Raw genomic sequence first — 20769 nt, 5'->3', positions numbered from 1 at the left:
GTAACAAAGGCAGCATGCTAACATAAGGTGTGAATAACAGGAGACAAAGAGGAGGCACCGTGGACCCTCCCTCAGCCTCTCCCGACCACAGCCTTAGAGCCCGATCTGGCCTTCCCTTCTCAGTTCCCGGTGTTAGCCCTGCCCTCTTTAGCGCTGCTGCAGGGGCCCTGGCCTTGTTGGCCTTTCCTGAACACCTCAAGATTCTTCCTGCTGTAGAGCCGTTCACTGGGCATTTCCTCTACCTGGAATCTGCACCCCCCCCCCCCCCACACACACACTTTCATGTATACTTTTCTCTGGCTTCTGGTCTTTTGGCAAATATCATGTCATTGGAAAGCCCTCACCTGACCATCCTACTTAAAGGTGCAGTCTGTACTCTCAGAAGCCGTGTTCTTTTTCTTCATGATACTCAGTGCTTCCTGAAGTGACTTATCTGTAAGCTTTTCTGTCCACCCCCCCAGACCTTAGGTCACATTAGGTCAGGAACTTGGTTGGCCATGCTCAGTCCTGCGTCTATAGTTAGTACTAGACCAGCGCTTGGTACATGGTAAGTAGGCATCTAGTAAATATCGAGTAAATGAAAGAATTCTCTAATTCTACTCTTTCCTTTTCTGTTAATGCATGTACTGTATTCCCTGTGCCTCTCATAAAAATTGTGCTCTGCTGTGCATTATGGTTTTGTATGTACAAGACATCATTTCTCTCCTAAATTGCTACACTGCAGCAGTCGTCTGTCTCTGATGTATCTCCTATTCCCATGGTATCTAGCTTGGTGCCTGGCAGGAAATTACTGCTCAGTAGCTATTTATGGGGTAAATATTTGTGTCTGCTTTGCATCTGTCTTACAACTGCTTTCAGCATAGCCCAGTGGGATGCCGCAGGCACTGCAGAAGAAGTTAGACACATCTGCTTTGCTTAGGGATGTGACAGTTCATCTCCTTGCTGTGATGTAAGATGTAATATGAACTTCTGCATGCTTCAGCTCCCTGGATTTTGACCTCTTTCTCTTTGGTCTTGGTTTCTGCTGCATCATATGTGCTCTTTAGAATCGGAAACATCATTTTAATTTTTTACCAAGGCCCTGGTTTGTAGAAACCCTGTAGGTTGCCAGCTCATCTTGCCAGTTACTGTGGTTATGAGGTGCCTGGCTCCTGTGGCCAGCTGAAGCTCACGACAGGTGTCAGGGCATCTGTCTGGGGAGGAAAGTCAACACTGTGAATGTATCCTGTGGCTTGCAGGAGGCAGTCTGCCTGGTCAGAGATGGACTCCCTCCCCACTTCCTTCTTAGCGCCTGACTTTTATTAACAATGACAGGTCAAGTGCCAGGCACTGAGTACACTTAACTGAATAAAATACAAAGACTTTGAAGAACTTAAGATGCAAATAGGTGGTCTGCATATAGTTGAATTATTACCCCTCTGGAAAGCCTGGTCATTTGTTCATGAAGTTTAAGCCAGAGTCGCCTGTCCACTTGGTAGAGCATCCATGAATGAATGGTAGGCATAATGATTAGCTGCAAGCAGACAGACTCCTGAGTTGTAGCCTCCCAAAACTCGCTCCCAGAGCAGTGGGAAATACTATGCTTTAAATAAGCTCCTCCTATGGAGAAAGGAACTTGTTTTGAGGAGTGGAGACTTTTGCAGTAGCTCATAACCAGAGTCTTAGAGTCTGGTTAAATCAGTGATAGATCTGTCCCTTGTAGGTACCGCATGCTAGATTTCTGATATTTATATTTGTAACATTTATATTTTTGTTTTCACCTTACTCTGCCAAGAAATAAGTTCTTTTTTTTAAGAGCGTGGTGACCAAATGATTAAGATTTTTGTGCGTTTATCTCCTCTGCTTTGGAAAGAATTTCCTTAAGAGTCTCATTCCGGACTGTGTGTTTTATAACCTTTGGACTCAGGAGTTTTAAAGAACGGTTTCTTAAGTGATCCTTTGAACTAAGAAAGTCTTTGTAATTAAAGTCATGACTGTTTTAAGACTGTCTTTATGACTGTTATGTGTTAAGGTTGGTTCAGAATGATTTTTTGCAATTATAAAAAGCTGGTTCAGTTGAACATAATGGTATTTTTTTTTTTTTAAACAGGGAATTATGCTTGTGGCAAAGCCATTGATTCTGTTCAGCTAATTTCTTCTCTGGATGATGTCTTTGTTGAAGTGTTTATTCCCAATTTATGGTCTCAGTTCTTATTTTTTCATGGACTGGATTCTTTATACAAAATACAGAGATGGCAAATGTGACCTTGAAACGAAAGCAGTTTCTCCTCTCAGTTCCTTTTTAGCAAAGGAACAAAATCCCTTTTCCTTCTGTCACATCTCTCATTGCTTCCATTCTCATTTAATTAATGGTGAGACTATCTTCATCTGGTAACTTCTGGCAAAATAGATCTGGAACTTAAAGAATCTAATTATAGTCTATCTTCTTTAAGACAAGATTGAAGGCTCTTGGGGAGGTAAGTCAAAATTCACATTTTTCTTTTTTTTTTTTTGCCTTTAAGCCCCTACAGTTTCCTCCTAGGTACTTGAATTATCAGCCTTTGGATTTTATTTTCTAGAATTGACAGGTATCCTTATTTGAGTTTATACGGACAAGACTTTAAACTGCTGGTAGTCATTTGCATTTTTGCATGAGTTGTTCAGATTTATTGTTTGTATTGACTGGACAGTGAAAGAATATGGTTCTGATGAGGGAGAACACAGAAGTATAGTTTGGGGCTGTGGAATAAGGCTTATGGGGAAAGATCTGCGAGGGTGCTGTAGTGGGCAGTCTTGACTGTCCTATGAAGATGCCATTGTTCATTCAGCAGTTATGCTGTGAGCACCTGCTGTGTTCTAGGTACTTCTGAATGCTGAGCAAAAGCCATGAAGAAAACAGAACTCAGGACTTAGGCACTGGAGGTGATGATTTTGAGAAGAGGCAAGTTCCAGGAGAATGCCTTAAAGTTCTTTATAATGTGGCCTAAGATCCATGCTGCTCCCCTTTCTTCCCCAGTAGTTTTGCAACTTCATATTAATTGTTCTGCTGTACACACTCCATTGAATAGAGCTATGGATTGTTGAACTCTTTGCCAGTGGAATCATGTCCAGGTATTTTTTCAGTTGTCTTTATTTGTTGTTCTAGTTGATGTTTTATAGATTTTTTACCAGTTTTGAACCTTTCTTTTGAGACCTGAACTGCCCTTTTACTTCCTTCCTAATCCTTAGTCCATTAGTGCTTTACCTTACCAATCAGAGAAATTACCATCATTATCAATAAAAACATTAAAGATATTTTATTTACTTCTTGGACAGATAACACACAATTGGTTAGTAGTATTGGGTTGGCCAAAAAAAAAGCTTGCTTGGGTTTTTCCATAAAATGTTACAGAAAAACCCAAACAAACATTTTGGCCAGCACAGTACATTGCTTAGAGAAATGTGAATACTTAGTGCATTTGTTAGTAACTTTGATTTTTCAGGGTAATCTACAAGTGAGTCCCTTCTATAATTAGTTTTTGTCAGTTTAAGCTTGTTTTTCTGTTTGTTTGCATATGGTTTCTACATGTAAAAAGCAAAAGTATTTAATTTATTGAACATGTGAAACATGAATTTGTTTAAACCTACGAATAAACTGACCTGCTTTCCTCTTGGGGCTTCCCTCATAGCTCAGTTGGTAAAGAATCTGCCTGTAATACAGGAGACCCCAGTTTGATTCCTGGGTTAGGAAGATTCCCTGGAGAAGGGAAAGGCTACCCACTCCAGTGTTCTGACCTGGAGAATTCCATGGACTGTGTAGTCCATGGGGTCAAATCTGCTGTTTTTGTGTCCAGACAAAAATTGACGGGAATTGTAGTTACAGAAGATTTTACAATGACATAGTTGGTATTTTATTTAAAAAAACAAACATGCTATTCTAGTAACTCAATGGATTATATTTTTTTCCATTCTCAAATGTTAGACATTTTTCCTTGATCATCATTTGTCATTTTGTCAATATTCAATTTTGACTTTAAAATTAATGATTTTATTTATTTATTTTTTTTTGTTACTTTATTTATTTATTTATTTTTTTTCAGTGGGTTTTGTCATACATTGACATGAATCAGCCATATAGTTACACGTATTTCCCATCCCGATCCCCCCTCCCACCTCCCTCTCCACCCGACTCCTCAGGGTCCTCCCAGTGCACCAGATGCTTTTGATAGTTATTATAAAATACTACATAATCCATATAAGTTGCCTGATAATCTTTAAGGGTATGTACTGAAGAGGGGGGATTCCCATGTGGCGCTAATGGTAAAGAACCTGCTTGCCAGTGCAGGAGACATAAGAGATGCAGGTTCAGTACCTGGGTTGGGAAGATCCCCTGGAGGAGGGCACGACAACCCACTCCAGTATCTTGCCTGGAGAATTCCGCGGACAGAGGAGCCTGGTGGGCTACTGTCCATGGAGTCAACATGACTGAGCGACTAACATATACTGAGGAGGGGAGGTATTTTAGTCATTAGAAGAAATGGCCCAGTTAGGAAATATCTGTCAAAATTATAAATGCAGTCAATTTCTGATAATTTATTCTGAGGTATACTTGCTTACATGTGAAGTGAATTGTGCAGAGTTACATTCTTGAAATGGCAGAGTATTGGAGAGAGACCATGTATACACAGGTGTATTAATAGGGGATAGGTTATGGTGGTACGTTGATCGTGGCTCACTGTGCCAGTGTTGGAAAAAAGCCGAGGGGGCTTGTTGTGTACTGCTGTGGAAGAACGCAAGGTGCAGAGCTCTCCTGTTGCGGTTAGTTTTCTGTCAGAAGAGGGGTAAGTGGTTCTGTTGCTGCAGTGAGGCTGGGTAACAATCACGGGATTGGAGACTGAGGAAATGGAGCCAATATGCAATTCAAGAATCAAGTAGTTCATTCCACACAGTTACCACACAAGTTAGTCAAGCGATGAAAATAGAAAAGAGAGTGATGAACATCTCCAAGAAGTCTGGGAAGCAGGCATCTCAGCGTGAACATGGATCCCTCGTCCAGCAGTGGGTCTCTTGACACCTGTGAGTGGGAAGTTGCCTTCCGCTCTGACTGAGCTGCTGGCAGCGTCCCTGGAGCAGCTCTCGGCAGCATGGAGTTTTGTCTTCCAGCAAAGAGCCTCCACCGCCCTGGGCTCAGGGGTCTCTGTAAGGAGTCCATCAGTAGGGTGTTAACAGTTAGGCTCCAGGGGGTCCGACCTCTGTGTTTGCTCCTCTGTCTTAGTGAAGTCTGCCTGCAGACATTACCGAGTTCCTTATCTAAGGTTAACAATTCATCACGCTGACAGTCCTGTATCCGATGTCTCAAAACAACTAATATGAAAAAGCCATTGCCATACTCAAGTTTATCTAGAATTTCTCCTTTGTTTTCATCTAGGAATATTATGGTTTTCACATTTTGTGTTCAGGTCTCTGATTTGTTGGAGGAGATTTTTGTGCAAGGTGTAAGATCTGTGTTTAGGTTATTACTATTATTTATTTTTTGCTTGTGTATGTCTCATTGTTTCCTCTCCATTTGCAGAAAAGACTTTCTTTACTCCATTTCACTGTCTTGATTCTTTTGTCAAACATTAGGTGATTATACTTACCTGGGTCCATTTCTGGGCCATCAGTTTTGTTCCATTGATCCTCATTTATTCTTTCTCCAGTACCACACCGTGTTGTTTAACTTCACAGTAAGTCTTGCAGTGAGTGGTGTCCATACTCTTTGCTTTTCTTCTTCAACATTGGCTTAGCTATTCTGGTCTTTTGCCTTTTCATTTAAACTTTGGAACCAATTTGTTGATTTCCACAAAATATCTTCCTGGAATTTTGATTGGACTGAATCTGTCAATCAAGTTGGGGAGAAATGACATTTTGACAGTACTGAGTCTTCATTATTTAGGAATATCTATTCATTTATTGCAGCTTCCCTGGTGGCTCAGAGGTTAAAGCGTCTGCCTGTAATGCAGGAGACCAGATTCGATCCCTGGGTTGGGAAGATTCCCCTGGAGAAGGAAATGGCAACCCACTCCAGTATTCTTGCTTGGAGAATCCCATGGATGGAGGAGCCTGGTTGGCTACAGTCCACGTGGTTGCAAAGAGTCGGACATGACTGATCGACTTCACTTTCACTTTCGTTCATTTATTTAGTTCTTCTTGGTTTCTTTCATCACAGTTTTGGAGTTTTCCTCATAAATATTTTCTACATATTTTTGTTACAATTAATACTTAGTATTTCTTTTCTGGGTGGACTGATATAAGCGGCTTTGTGTTTTTAATTTTAAAATCCAGTTGTTTATTGCTGGTAAATAGGAAAGCAATTGATTTTTGTGTAATAACCTGGTATCCTGCAACCTTGGTGTAACTGCTTTTTAGTTCCAGTAATTTTCTTTGTTGATTCTTTCAGAGTTTCTACAGAGACAGTCATGTCATCTGCAACCAAAGGCAGTTTTATTTATTTTTCCTTCCTGATCTGTGTACGTTTTATTTCCTTTTTTGGGTGGGGAGTGGGGATCTTTTTGAATTAACTAGGACTACCTGTACATTGTTGAAAAGGAGTGGTAAATGGACACATCCTTGCTTTGCAGTAAATTTTAGTGGAAACGCTTCTAGTTTCTTACCTTAAATATGATGCTAACTGTAGGTTTTTCTGTAAATATGCTTTATCCAGTTGAGGAAGTCCCTCTCCATTCCCAGCCTGCTGAGTTTTCAGTGAGTGTTGCATTTTGTTAAATCATTTTTATGCATCTGTTGATACGGCCATGTGATTTTTTTGTCTTTAGCTTGTTGATATGATATATTACATTAATTGATTTTTGAATGTTGAACTAGCTTTGTGTACCTAAGCTAAATCACCTTTGGCTATGTGTATATGTATATATAGTTTTTATATATTGCTAGATTCAATTTGCTGATACATTTGAGGATTTTTGTATTGATGTTCATGAGGACTTAAAATACTTTTGGTACTTTTTGAACCATGTCACCATATTGTCCATTAATATTAAAAAGTTTTTTTTTTAAAGTCTTCGCCACTTGGGACCTTACATGTATACTAGTGTTGATAACGAGTTTTGTAAATTTGCTGGATGTCTCCATTAGCAAAGAAAAAGTGATGTTTGTACAATGAATTGGGGTCCTCTTTTGAGTTTTTGATTGCTGGCAATCTGTTGTCCTTTGGCAAGCACCTGAACTCTGGTTCCTGGAACAGAAATTCCAACAGTAAGAAACCTAATGGATATACTTTTGGTTGCATTAGATCCACACACACACACACACACACACACACAAAGAATTGAACTAAATACAGAATTTTTACATTTTAGAAGGTGTCATTCCTTCTTTGTAAAATGGCAGTGGAGGTGATATTTTTGTTTTTATTTTGCTTGGTAGAATGTGAGTGGTATACAGGCTCTTCAAAGAAACAAAAAAATGAGAGGTTGTTTTTTATTCTACTGTTTTGTACAAAAACTTTCCCATAGATGTATAAGAGGGCAGCAAAATTGCCATGTGAAAATTTATAATTTTTTCTCTAACATTGCTTTGTAAGAACTGAAGTTGCTAAGAAATTGATGCATTCCCTGCTGGATGGACTAGCAGCAAGTGAGTAAGATGCATGGAGGAGTCATTGATGGGAAAGGGGTCTCATTTGGCTCTCAGGATAGACACTGAACATCAGTATATTTGGAGTAACGTTAGCTACTGATACCTTGGTGGAAATTTTTATGATAATTCCTTTTGATAGAAGAATTTATTATTGAATGTATAATGGAAATTTAGGATGTGTATTAATGGCCTGAAGCTATGTGACATATATGTTAGCTTTCATGTTACTACTTTCTTCCATACCTACTACTCTTCAGGATTTTCTTCGGCAGTGGTTTTCTCTTTTAGCTAGTTGGAAACTTCCATTTTATTCAGAAAAGAAAAATCAATCATGGTGAGGAATTTGGAGTCAGGAGCTGATGTTGGAATATACCAAAAGTCTTGCTGCCTGCCCATTTTTATGCTAATAAGAAAGCATTAGTTCTTTCTTTTTTTTTTTCCTAGGGAATTTCTCAAATGCTCTATTCTAAAAACAGCTATTGCTTTTTGTACCATAGTCCTGGATTTGCTATATACTGGGCACATCTCTACCAGCTAACAGTATTAACTATCAATTAACCTTCAGAGTTCAGTTTATAAAATGTCACTTTTTTTTTCTTTCTGTCAGCTGAGACAGTAGAGCTGAAACCAACATAGGAAAAAGCAAATATTTAGGAGTGTGAATATTTTAAGTGCTTGACAGGTAGAAATGAAAAATATCCATATCTAGTTAAAGTGAGCATAGTCTCTTTAGATTTCTGTGTGCTATTAAAATGGGGGTGAGGAATTTCCTGAAGAGGTGCTCTGAGGTATTAAAATAATTAAGTTAAACACCAAACTTTGTGTTCATAGATCCCACTAGCGGTTTTGCAGATAGAGCTTTTCTTTTTTCTTTTTTTGGTAGTAGGGGATGCAGTAAGGGAGGCAGCCCTTCAGTGGTATTTTTCACAGCAATCATAATGCTGAATTTTGAGGAAACCCAATAACAATTGTAGTACTATACAATAAACAAATAAGAAAAAATTAGAAAAATAGCCAGAGACTGCTACAGGGAAAAAAGGCAAAAAACAAAACGAAACAAAACAAAAACAGGTCATACAGAATATCATCTTATTCTCTCCCCTGGCTGTTTTTTATGGCTTTATTCAGTGAGTGAAAACTCTGGAATGTTCAGTGGTATCTCTCAACTCACCATTTTATCAAGCTCTTTTTATTTTCTCTTAATGAAATGCAATCCTTCTGCCTCCAAATGGTGACAGGCACATGATGAAGGATGGGAAAGAAATTCAGCGGCCCTGGAAGCTTGTTTCTGCTTGATACACAGCAGATCAGATGCCTGAGGTGTCAGTAAATATTGGAAGTATTTATTTCCAAGAGGTCAGAAACTTTACCTGTCTCCTCTCCTCTGCACACAAACAGAGTAATTGGATTATTTTCACTAAGTCAGTAAGGTTTTTAGTGTCAGTGAAAGAAGTGTGATTGCTTAGGTCTCAATATACTCCAACAGATGGAAACTTTCTATAGCCAGGAGGTATCCGAACTTCCTGGGTGCTCGCCAGGAGCCTTTGACCTTCTCTGTGAAAAGCTCTTTCTGTACTGATGCTCTAGGTGGTGGTGGGTCAAATGGCAGTTATATAATCACAGTCCCTTTTCCATCAGGTTGGCCTTTGTTCAAAGAGCTAGGAGAGAGAATTTCTTCTTGGCAGGAATAAGCAAAGAAAAAGCTATTCAAGGTTTTTTGTTGTTGTTGTTTTTTAATGGAAGCATTGTGAAAAGCAAACTATCTCGAAGTCTCTCAAATTGGGGGTGGCATTTTTTTTAATTTATTTTTTTATTGAAGGATATTACTTTACAGAATTTTGTTGTTTTCTATCAAACCTCAACGTGAATCAGCCATAAGTATACATATATCCCCTCCCTTTTGAAGCTCCCTCCCATCTCCCTCCCCATCCCATGCCTCTGGGTTGATACAGAGCCCCTGTTTGAGTTTCCTGAGCCATACTGAAATTCCCATTGGCTATCTATTTTACATATGGTAATGTAAGTTTCCTTGTTACTCTTCCCATGCATCTCACCTCTCACCTTCTCCTCCCCTGTCCCCATGTCCATAAGTCTATTCTCTATGTCTGTTTCTACATTGCTGCTGAGTAAATAAATTATCTGAGGGAATTGGCAGGGAATATCAGGGTCATTTCTTAGAATGACCTTCATAAGTAATAGAGGCCTTTTGTATTGATGTTGCATTTTTAAAAGGTAGCTTGGCGTTGACTGGGGGTTGGGTGGGAGGAACCCTAGATGAGGAGGAGGCAAGCCCAGTCTAAGCTGTGTTGTGGTCTCCCTTGTTTAGCCGTTTGATTCAAGGAGGCTCTGTGTAATCCCCAAACCCCCTCAGTTCTGAAGTGTGCCATCCTAATTAGGGGTGACTGGAGGACTCAGGAGGCCCATATTACTGACATGAAGATACCTTTTTTTTTTTTCCTTTTAAAGAGGATAACTTGCTTTGCAACTCAAAGAAGGATATTTTAACCACAAATTGCTGTTGCACTTGTATTTTATAATGAAGATTTCAGACTTATGTTTGTCCCCTGAAGTTGACTGTAAAGAAAATAGTTTTGTAAACAAAAAGAAAAAGAAAGATTGCTTGCATGTATTACCCTTAACTCTCAGGGATGCAGGCCCTTGCTTGCCTTTTTTGGTTCTTAGCCTTCACATTTTTTGTGTGGGTATGAAAGCTTAAATTGAGCTCCATACATATCCTTGCATGGTGTCTCTGTGATCCTCTTACCCTCCTTTCCTTTCTTGAACTTGTGCTTATTGTAGGGTGGTTTTGAGAGGCTGAGCATTATAGAAACGTTAGTGTCTCTTATAGATACAATAACCAATTTTTAAAAATATGTATTATGTAAATATATTCATAATCATGTTGTTAGTTGCTCAGTTGTGTCCAATTCTGTGATCCCATGGACTGTAGCCCTCCAGGCTCCTCTGTCCATTGAATCCTCCAAGCAAGAATACTGGAGTGGGTTACCATTTCCTTCTCAAGGGGATCTTCCCAACCTGGGGATTGAACCCAGGTCTCCTGCATTGAAGGCAGATTCTTTGCCATCTGAGCCACCAGGGAAGCTGCCATAAATAATTATATATATATGCATATATATGTATACATATTTTATATACATATGTATATGTATATATGTGTATATATATAGTTATATATATATATATATATATATATATAATCACATATATATATGAAGGGATGTACTGCTTGGGAGTGAACTAAGTCTAGTTGAAACTTTGACCCCACATGGGTACTAGAGTTCACCTGGGATGTGGAAACTGGGATGTGAGTACCAAGAGGTGGGCAGATACACTGCCAACAGCTGCACAGACCGTCCGCTGTCTTTTATGTTCATAGCTGTCTTTCCATTTTCAGCTTGGGCTCATCCTCAGATGAATTTCTATATAAACTCCATCAGTGTAGTAGCCAGTCCCAGCGTTCGTGTTCATACCATAACCTGAGGAAATCAAAGCAACATTTTTAGTCATCTGGCATAAGCAATTCTTATATTAGCAACTTCATTAGAAATCCCCTAGTGCATACATTCTATTAATAATTTCATCAAGGAATCCCCATCGTTGCTTCTCAAACAGTCTTTTTGACTGCTGAGCTTGAAATGAATCAAGAAGGGTTTGAACATCCCACAGTTTTGCAGATGCAGAAACTGCTAGGTGTTGTAAGCCTTACCTCCTTCCTATGTGGCCTAGGTGGCTTCTCCTGCATTCTTCTTATCTTCTCATTTGCTCTGTTGTTGTGATGTTGCTTGAAAGGAAAAAGAAATACCAGATTGACATTGAATCTCCAGGATCTGAAAATGGGCTATTAGAATTTGAAAAGCATATTCATCCTCTGCATTCTGTCTTTCTGTACTTACTCTTTTTTACCCCTAATCTTGTTCACACCTAATCTTACACATCTAATCTTGTGGTGTGTAGGATTCTGTCATCAGAACTTAGATATATTTGACCAGGTACTTCTCTAGAGGATCCTGGAAGAACTTAAAGATGAATATAATGTACTTTAATAGACTCCTGGTTAGGACGACTTGGAGACCTGGACCCAACCCCAGATACAGCTATTCACTTATGGCTTTGGTCAAAATCTTAACCTCCCAAGGTTCCATTGTCTTGTCTAATAAAGCATGGTACTGTCTGACTCTTAATTTCTGCCTCATGGAATAATCCAAGACATGTGGTCAATGATGACTGCTCTTCACATTAGCTTTGAGATAGCTTTCCAGACCTGGCCCAATAAGTCCTGGACTATACAAATACATAAGCTTTTCTGTACCAGTGACCCCAGGAAAGTAAAATGTAGCTGGTGGCATTTTTGAATTTTGTTTAAACCAATGTCTATTTTTGGTCCATGTAGAAACGGAATTGGACTGAAAAGCAACCCCATTCTGTGCTTTATACCCCTTTACCTTTTATGTTGGACAGAGAAGCAAGCCCTTGTGGTTGCTGAGCCTTCAATTAGAATATTTAACAGTGGTTATGTGGGGATGTGGGGAAATCTCTGGGGGCATGCAGCGTGGTTGTTGAAGAAGCTTTATGGCATACAGTTCTAGGGGGTTAATGAAAGTGAGGACTCTTGTGCTCAACGGCGAGTGTGTGTGTGTGTGTGTGTGTGTGTGTGTGTGTGTGTGTGTGTGTGTGTGTGTATGGGTGTGTGTAAGAGAGAGAAGGAGACAGAAGGAGAACAGAATAGATAAATCAATATCTGAGAAGTCTTCACGAATGGGTGAGAACCACCAGAAACTCCTTGGGAAGTTTTTGTTTTTATTTTTTCATCCGTGTGAGTATGTTTGTATTGGAATGGTTCTGAATCCCAGGTTTCAGGTAAACTAAAGTAGTATGAGATAGTACCAAGAGGTAAAATTTCATTGGCCAGAATTGATAAGTATTGAGCTGGCCAAAATGTTTATTCAGGTTTTCAACGACCTTTTTGGCCAACTCAATATTAAATAACTGTCAAAGATGAAAAGGAAGTAAAAGATGAAACTAGATGAATAAAATGATGCTGGGCAGGTCATTTAACAAGATCTCTAGCATTGTTTTTGCATGCGTAGAGGAGTTGGACCAAATTGAACTTTAGGCTCCTGTTCTGTGTAGGTCAGAAGTACAGTGGAAGATGTTTCTGACCTTGAAGTTAGATAGTTCATCAATTTTTTTCTTTCAATTTTTATCCTTTTCCTGAAGGTATAGGATAGGCAAACTGTAAAAAATAAAATTACAGATGTCATGTGGGATAAAAAGCCAAAATTCTCTGGAACACTTCCATCTGTATAACCCTGATGGATGCACTGTCAGTCCTTTGGTGAAGATATTATTAGACTTCTGTGCAACCAGCCTAAACTGTTTCATACCTTTCAAGGTGAAGGAAACAAATGGTCACATCTTACGTTTATCCAAACTGTATAAAAACCCACGGAAATACATACTTGCCAGATTGACAGGAATGTCAGTATTACCCTCTAGGGATGTCCTCTCCTGTCTTCTCCACTCCATGTTTACATAGTTCAAAGAGGAAATTCACTGAGATTGGCTTTCAAGCAGGAAAAGCTTTAGTCTGTCTCCTGCAGATCTTCCTGCCTGTTAGCCCTCCTGCTATGCTGAGCATTGACTCCACTTGTCTGACCAGCACTGCTTGCTTAAGTCACTGTGTTGTCCTAAACTCCCAGGAAAGACCATGTGACTGTTTAAACAAGGGCAGCTCACTGGTTCAGTGTCCCATCCATTTTATGTATCACATGGAATGTACCATCATTTGTTTAGCCAGTCATCTAATAGTGAGTGTTTAGGTGATTGTCAGTATTTGTCACCATTATGTAACAATAAATACCCTATTCAGTTGTTTCTTTAGACTTAACAGCCAGGGATCACGTTGCTGGATCAAAAAATACACCTGTTAAATTTTGACCCATCTTGTAAATTTGCATCCCATAATAGAGGGAACAATTTACACTCTCAGTGAGCATGCATGAGAGTGCCCTGCTTTGTCACACTTGCTGGTGATTTCTGTGAAAGAAGAAAATAGTTCTGGCTACCACAGTCTCCAAAGGAGAACATATGGCCCCACACATAGGCAAAATTATATTTAGAGAACTTGAGCTCCTCTGTGTGTTCAGGATCCATCTGTTAGGGACTTAACTGTTTTTCTTTCATTTTCTTAAAAATTAATTTGTTTTGAATTGATTGTTTCAGCCCATTTGGAATGAGGGGATGGGCTGCTTATCTCACGTCCTTTCATCGTATTTGAAGATGTGGCAAGATTTCTCTCAACCTGCTGGGCATTTATGATTTTTTATTGTGTTTTTCTGTATAGATATGATTTTCCCAGTAGAATAAATTTTAAGTTCAGGAACTCCAATTAAAATTTCCTGAAGTAATATCCTGAAACCCAGCTGTGAGCTGAAAACTCAACAGAACTGTGAACTGTTAGAACTCTCTCCCTTGGCGCTCTTTTTCTGTGGTTTCCTGATGGTTAGGTTAGGTTGGGTTAGCCAGTACTCATTTCTGTCTTTGTTGCTTTTTTGAAGATTACCAATTATTTTCCACCTTTTGTTCTTTAGCCAGATTCACTTGCCATTAAATTTTTTTTGGTCTTTTCCCTTTATCTTACCCTTCTTTGGAAAATTTCTTGTATTCTGCACTTTGTTTTGAAGGTTCTCCTAAATGTTAAAGGCCCTTGTTAAAATTTTGCCAGCAATAAGGCCATATGGTTTCCTAGATGTTCCACAGACTAAAGAAAACACTTATTCTGATATTTTGAATCAAACTCTGAGGACTTAAACATATGGTGTAAAGATGCTAGGCAAATGGTTTTTAATATTAGAACCATATCCTGCAGAGTGGCAGATGAGCTCATCTCGAAGGCTTGCCTTAAAGAGATGGATGGCGCGTTCAGCTGTGTCTCACTGCGCTCATGTGCAGTGTGCCTGCCCTCTCCTGCTGGACCTTCGTTGCTCGTGGTAAAATGAGCTGTAACCTTCCATCATTTCATAACCCCTCCCCTTCAAGTGGGCTCACAGAAGCAGGGGAGGGAGGCGATGAAAACGGAGTCTCCAGTCCAGCAAGGAAGTCTGCCTCTGAGGTCTGAATGAATCCAGTATGTACACAGGAAAAACCTGTCCATAGAGTCTTCCAAGAGGAATAAGGTCAGAAAACCTGAAAAAAAAAATGTATCTTGCTCTAAAACCTAAAAATGGTAAGTGAAATATAATAATTATACATTTTAATGAGTATTATGGAGAACCAGAAAGTAAAGGAAATATTAGGGACCAAAAATGAAGCAAGAACTGAAGCCTGGACTTGTCCTGGAAGAAGCTGGGGTGCAGGATGGGGTCAGACCATAGGAGGTGGGGCAGGATGGTAGGGCTCGAGTTTTTTCTTCTCTTTGAGGAGAAAAGTTGGAAGCAAGTCACCCTCTCATAAACTTGGGACACTCAAGTAATTTTAAAATTCACGTATACATGTCCTGACAATGCAAAGGAAAATATCCAAATGTAGGGGAAAAAAAAGTACTTAAAAGCAAAATATTACCTAAAGTATGACAGAATTAAGACCAAACGTATGTGTATCTTAGGGCTGCTGTAACAGTCACAAACTAGGTGGATTGAAACAATAGAAAAATTTTCTCTCACAGTTCTGGAGACTAGACGTCCAAAATCAAGGTGTTGGCAGTGCCACGCTCTGTCTGAAGACTCCAGGGGAAAATAGGTTCCACATTTCTCCTAACTTCTGGTGCTGCTGGCATCCTTGGTGATCCTTGTCTTGTAGACACATCACTCCATCTCCACCCCTGTTGTTACAGCATATTTTCCCTGTGTGTCTGTTTCCTAGCCTCTTCTCTTTTTATAAAACCATCAGTAATATTGGATTAAGGTCCATCCTAATCCACTATGACCTCATTTTAGTTTGATTACTTCTGTGATCATATACCGAGTAAAGGCAGACCAAAATTTTAAAAAGTAGGATTTTTAACTACTTATCAGACAAATTTAAATTGGGGGTAGAAATCAAAGAACTAAATGAAACAAAAAATGGCTTGCTTTTTACAGAAGAATGACACCTAGTAAATGTATAAGGAATGGTAGAGTTAGAAAATCTCAATTCTGTAACTTTCAATTTAAAAAATGATTTTGATAAGAACCACTAAATGATTTTAGAGTCATTAGTATGTTTATATGGTACTAAACTGAGTGCCGAAAAATTGACGCTTTTGAACTGTGGTGTTGGAGAAGACTCTTGAGAGTCCCTTGGACTGCAAGGAGATCCAACCAGTCCATCCTAAAGGAGATCAGTCGGGTGTTCATTGGAAGGACTGATGCTGAAGCTGAAACTCCAGTACTTTGGTCACCTCATGCGAAGAGTTGACTCATTGGAAAAGACCCTGATGCTGGGAGGGATTGGGGGCAGGAGGAGAAGGAGATGACAGAGGATGAGATGGCTGGATGGCATCACCGACTCGATGGACATGAGTTTGAGTAAACTCCGGGAGTTGGTGATAGACAGGGAGGCCTGGCATGCTGTGATTCATGGGGTCTCAAAGAGTTGGACATGACTGAGCAACTGAACTGAACTGAACTGAAGTTGTCATGAGACAAAATGCTTCCTAATTGAGAAGGTGGAAATTTATTTTTGTCATAGAACAACCAACTGATCAAACTGGGTACTGATAATAGTGGGACAATCTGACATGTATGCCTTCTGATGTGACATAATATGAGCACGTATCCTCAGCTAGGAAGCAGTCTTAAGAAAAATAATTAACCTGAATCTAATTAAGGCTTTGCACCTAACTTTGAGATTTCAAGAAATATAGACACAAAGAAACAAGTGATGCCATCAGAAAACAATTTGATGAATCTGAAGTTTGTAACATTCTCCAAAACAGTTGGCCTGGTCTGTTAAAAAAAAAGAAAAGAAAAGAAAAATTGGTGTAGTATAGGAAAAAAAAGAAGAGGCATGGGAAACATTTAAGAATTGAAAGACTAGAAGGATGTAAAAACTAAATGTCATTCATGAACCATGATTGGTGTTTTGGCAAAGTGAGTTTGAAAGATGTTCTGAAGATACCTAAGTAAATCACTGTAGATACAATATGGATGATACTAGGAAGTTACTTTTTAAACCATAGTATTGGCATATGGTTATTTGAGACAGTGTGCTTATTCTTAGGAGATGCTTAATGAAATATTTGGGGATAAAGTGTCTGAAGTTAGAATTTGCTTTCACATGGTTAAGTAAAAAAACACAACAACACACGTATGTAACATGTATGTGTGTGTGTGCGTGCAGTAGCTCAGACATGTCCAACTCTTTGCAACCCCACGAACTGTAGCCCACCAAGTTCTTCTGTCCATGGAGTTTTTCAGGCATGAATACTGGAGTGGGTTGCCATTTTCTCCTCCAGGGCAATCTTCCCTACCCAGGGATTGAACCCACGTCTCCTGTGTCTCCTGTATTTGCAGACAAATTCTTTACCACTGAGCTACCTGGGAAGTATTGTAATATGTATGCACATATTTAAAACAAATATACAAAATTATTAATTTAAAAAACTAAGATTTTATATATATATATGTATATATATACTATCTTTGCACTGTTATTTTTAAGTTTTTTAAATAATAAAATGTTGGGGGAGCAACTCCTGAAGCTCAATTCCAGAAAAATAAACGACCCAATCAAAAAATGGGCCAAAGAACTAAACAGACATTTCTCCAAAGAAGACATACAGATGGCTAACAAACACATGAAAAGATGCTCAACATCACTCATCATCAGAGAAATGCAAATCAAAACCACAATGAGGTACCATTACACGCCAGTCAGGATGGCTGCTATCCAAAAGTCTACAAGCAATAAATGCTGGAGAGGGTGTGGAGAAAAGGGAACCCTCTTACACTGTTGGTGGGAATGCAAACTAGTACAGCCACTATGGAAAACAGTGTGGAGATTTCTTAAAAAACTGGAAATAGAACTGCCATATGACCCAGCAATACCACTTCTGGGCATACACACTGAGGAATCCAGATCTGAAAGAGACACGTGCACCCCAATGTTCATTGCAGCACTGTTTATAATAGCCAGGACATGGAAGCAACCTAGATGCCCATCAGCAGATGAATGGATAAAGAAGCTGTGGTACATATACACCATGGAATATTACTCAGCCGTTAAAAAGAATTCATTTGAATCAGTTCTAATGAGATGGATGAAACTGGAGCCCATTATACAGAGTGAAGTAAGTCAGAAAGATAAAGAACATTACAGTATACTAACACATATATACGGAATTTAGATAGATGGTGGCGATAACCCTATATGCAAAACAGAAAAAGAGACACAGAAATACAGAACAGACTTTTGAACTCTGGGGGAGAACGTGAGGGTGGGATGTTTTGAAAGAACAGCATGTATATTATCTATGGTGAAACGGACCACCAGCCCAGGTGGGATACATGAGTCAAGTGCTCGGGCCTGGTGCACTGGGAGGACCCTGAGGAGTCGGGTGGGGAGGGAGGTGGGAGGGGGGATCGGGATGGGGAATACATGTAACTATATGGCTGATTCATGTCAATGTATGACAAAACCCACTGAAATGTTGTAAAGTGATTGGCCTCCAACTAATAAAATAATATTAAAAAAAAAAAAAAATGTTGGGGGAGAAACCCAATTGGTCTTATTTGAGGGATTTATGCTCAGTCCCTCAGTCATGTTCAACCCTTTGTGACCCCACGGACTGTAGCTCACGAGGCTCCTCTGTCCATGTAATTTTTCATGCAAGAATACTGCGGTGGCTTACCCTTTCCTTCTCCAGGGGAGCTTCCTGTCCCAGGGATCAAACCCATGTTTCTGCATCTCCTGCATTGCCAGGCAGATTCTTTACCACTGAGCCACCTGGGAAGCCGATTCCAGGGTCTTATTCAAGCGCAATGATGGCTTACTGTTAGGGAGGCTGCTAACACATTTTGCTGTATTGGGTGTAAGGAGATGTATATAATTATTTTCAGAAGTGTTAAAGGCATTCGACAGAACTGAGCGTTCATTCCAGTAATTCCTTATCAGAACAGATTGACGCTTCCTTAATCTGCCTCGAGTCTCACCAAACCACCACCATGCCAAAGTTTTAAAATACTCACATTAGAGTCAGGAATAAGACTGCTGCTTAATTTTATTCTGGAAGTACTTTGTCATTAACACTGTTCAACAAGGAAAAAAGCAGAGGTATAGAAATTGGAAGAGACAGTAAATCATCACTATTATCAGGTGATATGACTATACACCTAGAAAGTTTTATGGGATCAAGTAGAATGACATGACAAACAATAAGCATATTCATTTTAATGTACAGAAATATTAATATAAAGAAATAGCTTACATAAATAAAAACAACCACCAGTTTAGAAAACAGAGTGGAAGAAATGACCTCATTTACAGTAGCATAAAAAATGATAAAATGATTAGGAATAAATTTTTTATCTTAAAAAATAAATTATAATAGTAAGATTCTTCCTTTTAGAAGAAAGCATTGAAATAGAAAGGCACACCTTGTCCTTTTTTGGATGAGAAAATTCAGCATCATAAAGTTATCAGCTTTACTGCAATTAAACTATAAATGTAATGTGATACTTGTAAAAAACTGCTGTTGTAAAATTATTATGTATTTTATGGGGATATAATCAAGTATAGCTTGAGAAAATATAAAGAAGGATCATAATGTAGCTAGCCCTGACAGATGCTAAAACACATTTTAAAATCTTTATTATTTAAAGTAGTGTGTTATCTTCATAGTGTGTTCATCAGAAAACAGATCAATAGACTAATGACCCTGAGTGTATAGAAATTTAATATAACATACAGGTGGCATTTTAGAACGGTGAAGACAGGATATATAATCCAGTAAATGTTATTGGGACAAATGGGTAGTTCTCTTGGTAAAATGTTGGATTCATAGCTCGTATCTTACACCAGGGCAAATACTTAATGGAATAAAGATTTAAATGCTTATAAATGAAACCATAAAATTACTAGAGGAAGCGATGGAGGAATTTAAAGAATAATTTTGGTATGGTGAAAGCCTTTCTAGCTATGACTTTCAAACCTAGAAACTATAAAAGAAAGAAGCAACATATATATCTACATAAAAAGAAATCATGGTGCATAGAGAAAGCTTCCATGCAGAGTCATGGAGGACTTTAAACAAATGGAAAAAGAAGGGGAAAAAAAAACAACAACATAAACTCTTTATGTTCCCATCCCTTAATTTCAGCCATTATCAACTCATGTCTAATCTTGTTTACTTTCAAGTTAATTTTTGCTATTGTATCATCTCATCCACAAAATACCTGTGTATATATGTATGTATGCATATATGTGTACATATATGTATATGTATATAAAAGGCCTTTTAAAAAAACAGCTTAAGATACCACTATCACAACAAAAAATTAGTGATTCCTTAATATTCATGATTATATTTAAAGAGTAGGAAAATGAATCTTCTTGTAGTAATATCCATATACTACATATCATATACCCATACTACATATATATGTAGTAATACCCATATATATGTGTGAGTGTGTGCATGTGTATACACACACATATGACACATTCTGTGACTTTGAAAATATTTAGTTCAGTTCCGTTCATTCGCTCAGTCGTGTCCGACTCTTTGGGACCCCATGGACTGCAGCATGCCAGACTTCCCTGTCCATCACCAGCTCCCAGAGCTTACTCAAACTCATGTCCATTGAGTCAGTGATGACATCCAACCATCTCATCCTCTGTCATCCCCTTCTCCTCCTGCCTTCAGTCTTTCCCAACATCAGGGTCTTTTCTAGTGAGTCAATTCTTCGCATCAGGTGGCCAAAGTATTGGAGTTTCAGCTTCAGCATCAGTTCTTCCAATGAATATTCTTTAGGACTGACTGGTTTGATCTCGTCACAATCCAAGGGACTCTCAAGAGTCTTCTACAACACCACAGTTCAAAAGCATCAGTTCTTCACTGCTCAACTTTCTTTATGGTCCAACTCTCATATCCATACCATGGAAAAACCACAGCTTTGACTATATGAACATTTGTCAGTAAAGTAATGTCTCTGCTTTTTAATATGCTGTCTATGT

At 38.8% G+C, this 20769-nt stretch overlaps 1 protein-coding gene across 1 annotated transcript in view; it reads left to right on the top strand.

Moving 5' to 3' along the window:
* Window positions 1-20769, top strand: part of SH3GL2 (SH3 domain containing GRB2 like 2, endophilin A1) — a 216195-nt gene that overhangs the window by 98922 nt on the left and 96504 nt on the right. The gene's annotated exons all lie outside the window — the stretch shown is intronic.

The sequence above is a fragment of the Muntiacus reevesi genome, chromosome 17, assembly GCF_963930625.1.
Source record: "Muntiacus reevesi chromosome 17, mMunRee1.1, whole genome shotgun sequence".
Classification (NCBI taxonomy): domain Eukaryota; kingdom Metazoa; phylum Chordata; class Mammalia; order Artiodactyla; family Cervidae; genus Muntiacus; species Muntiacus reevesi.
The sequence above is the reverse complement of the archived record's forward strand: the minus strand, read 5'-3'. Positions and strand labels throughout refer to the sequence as shown.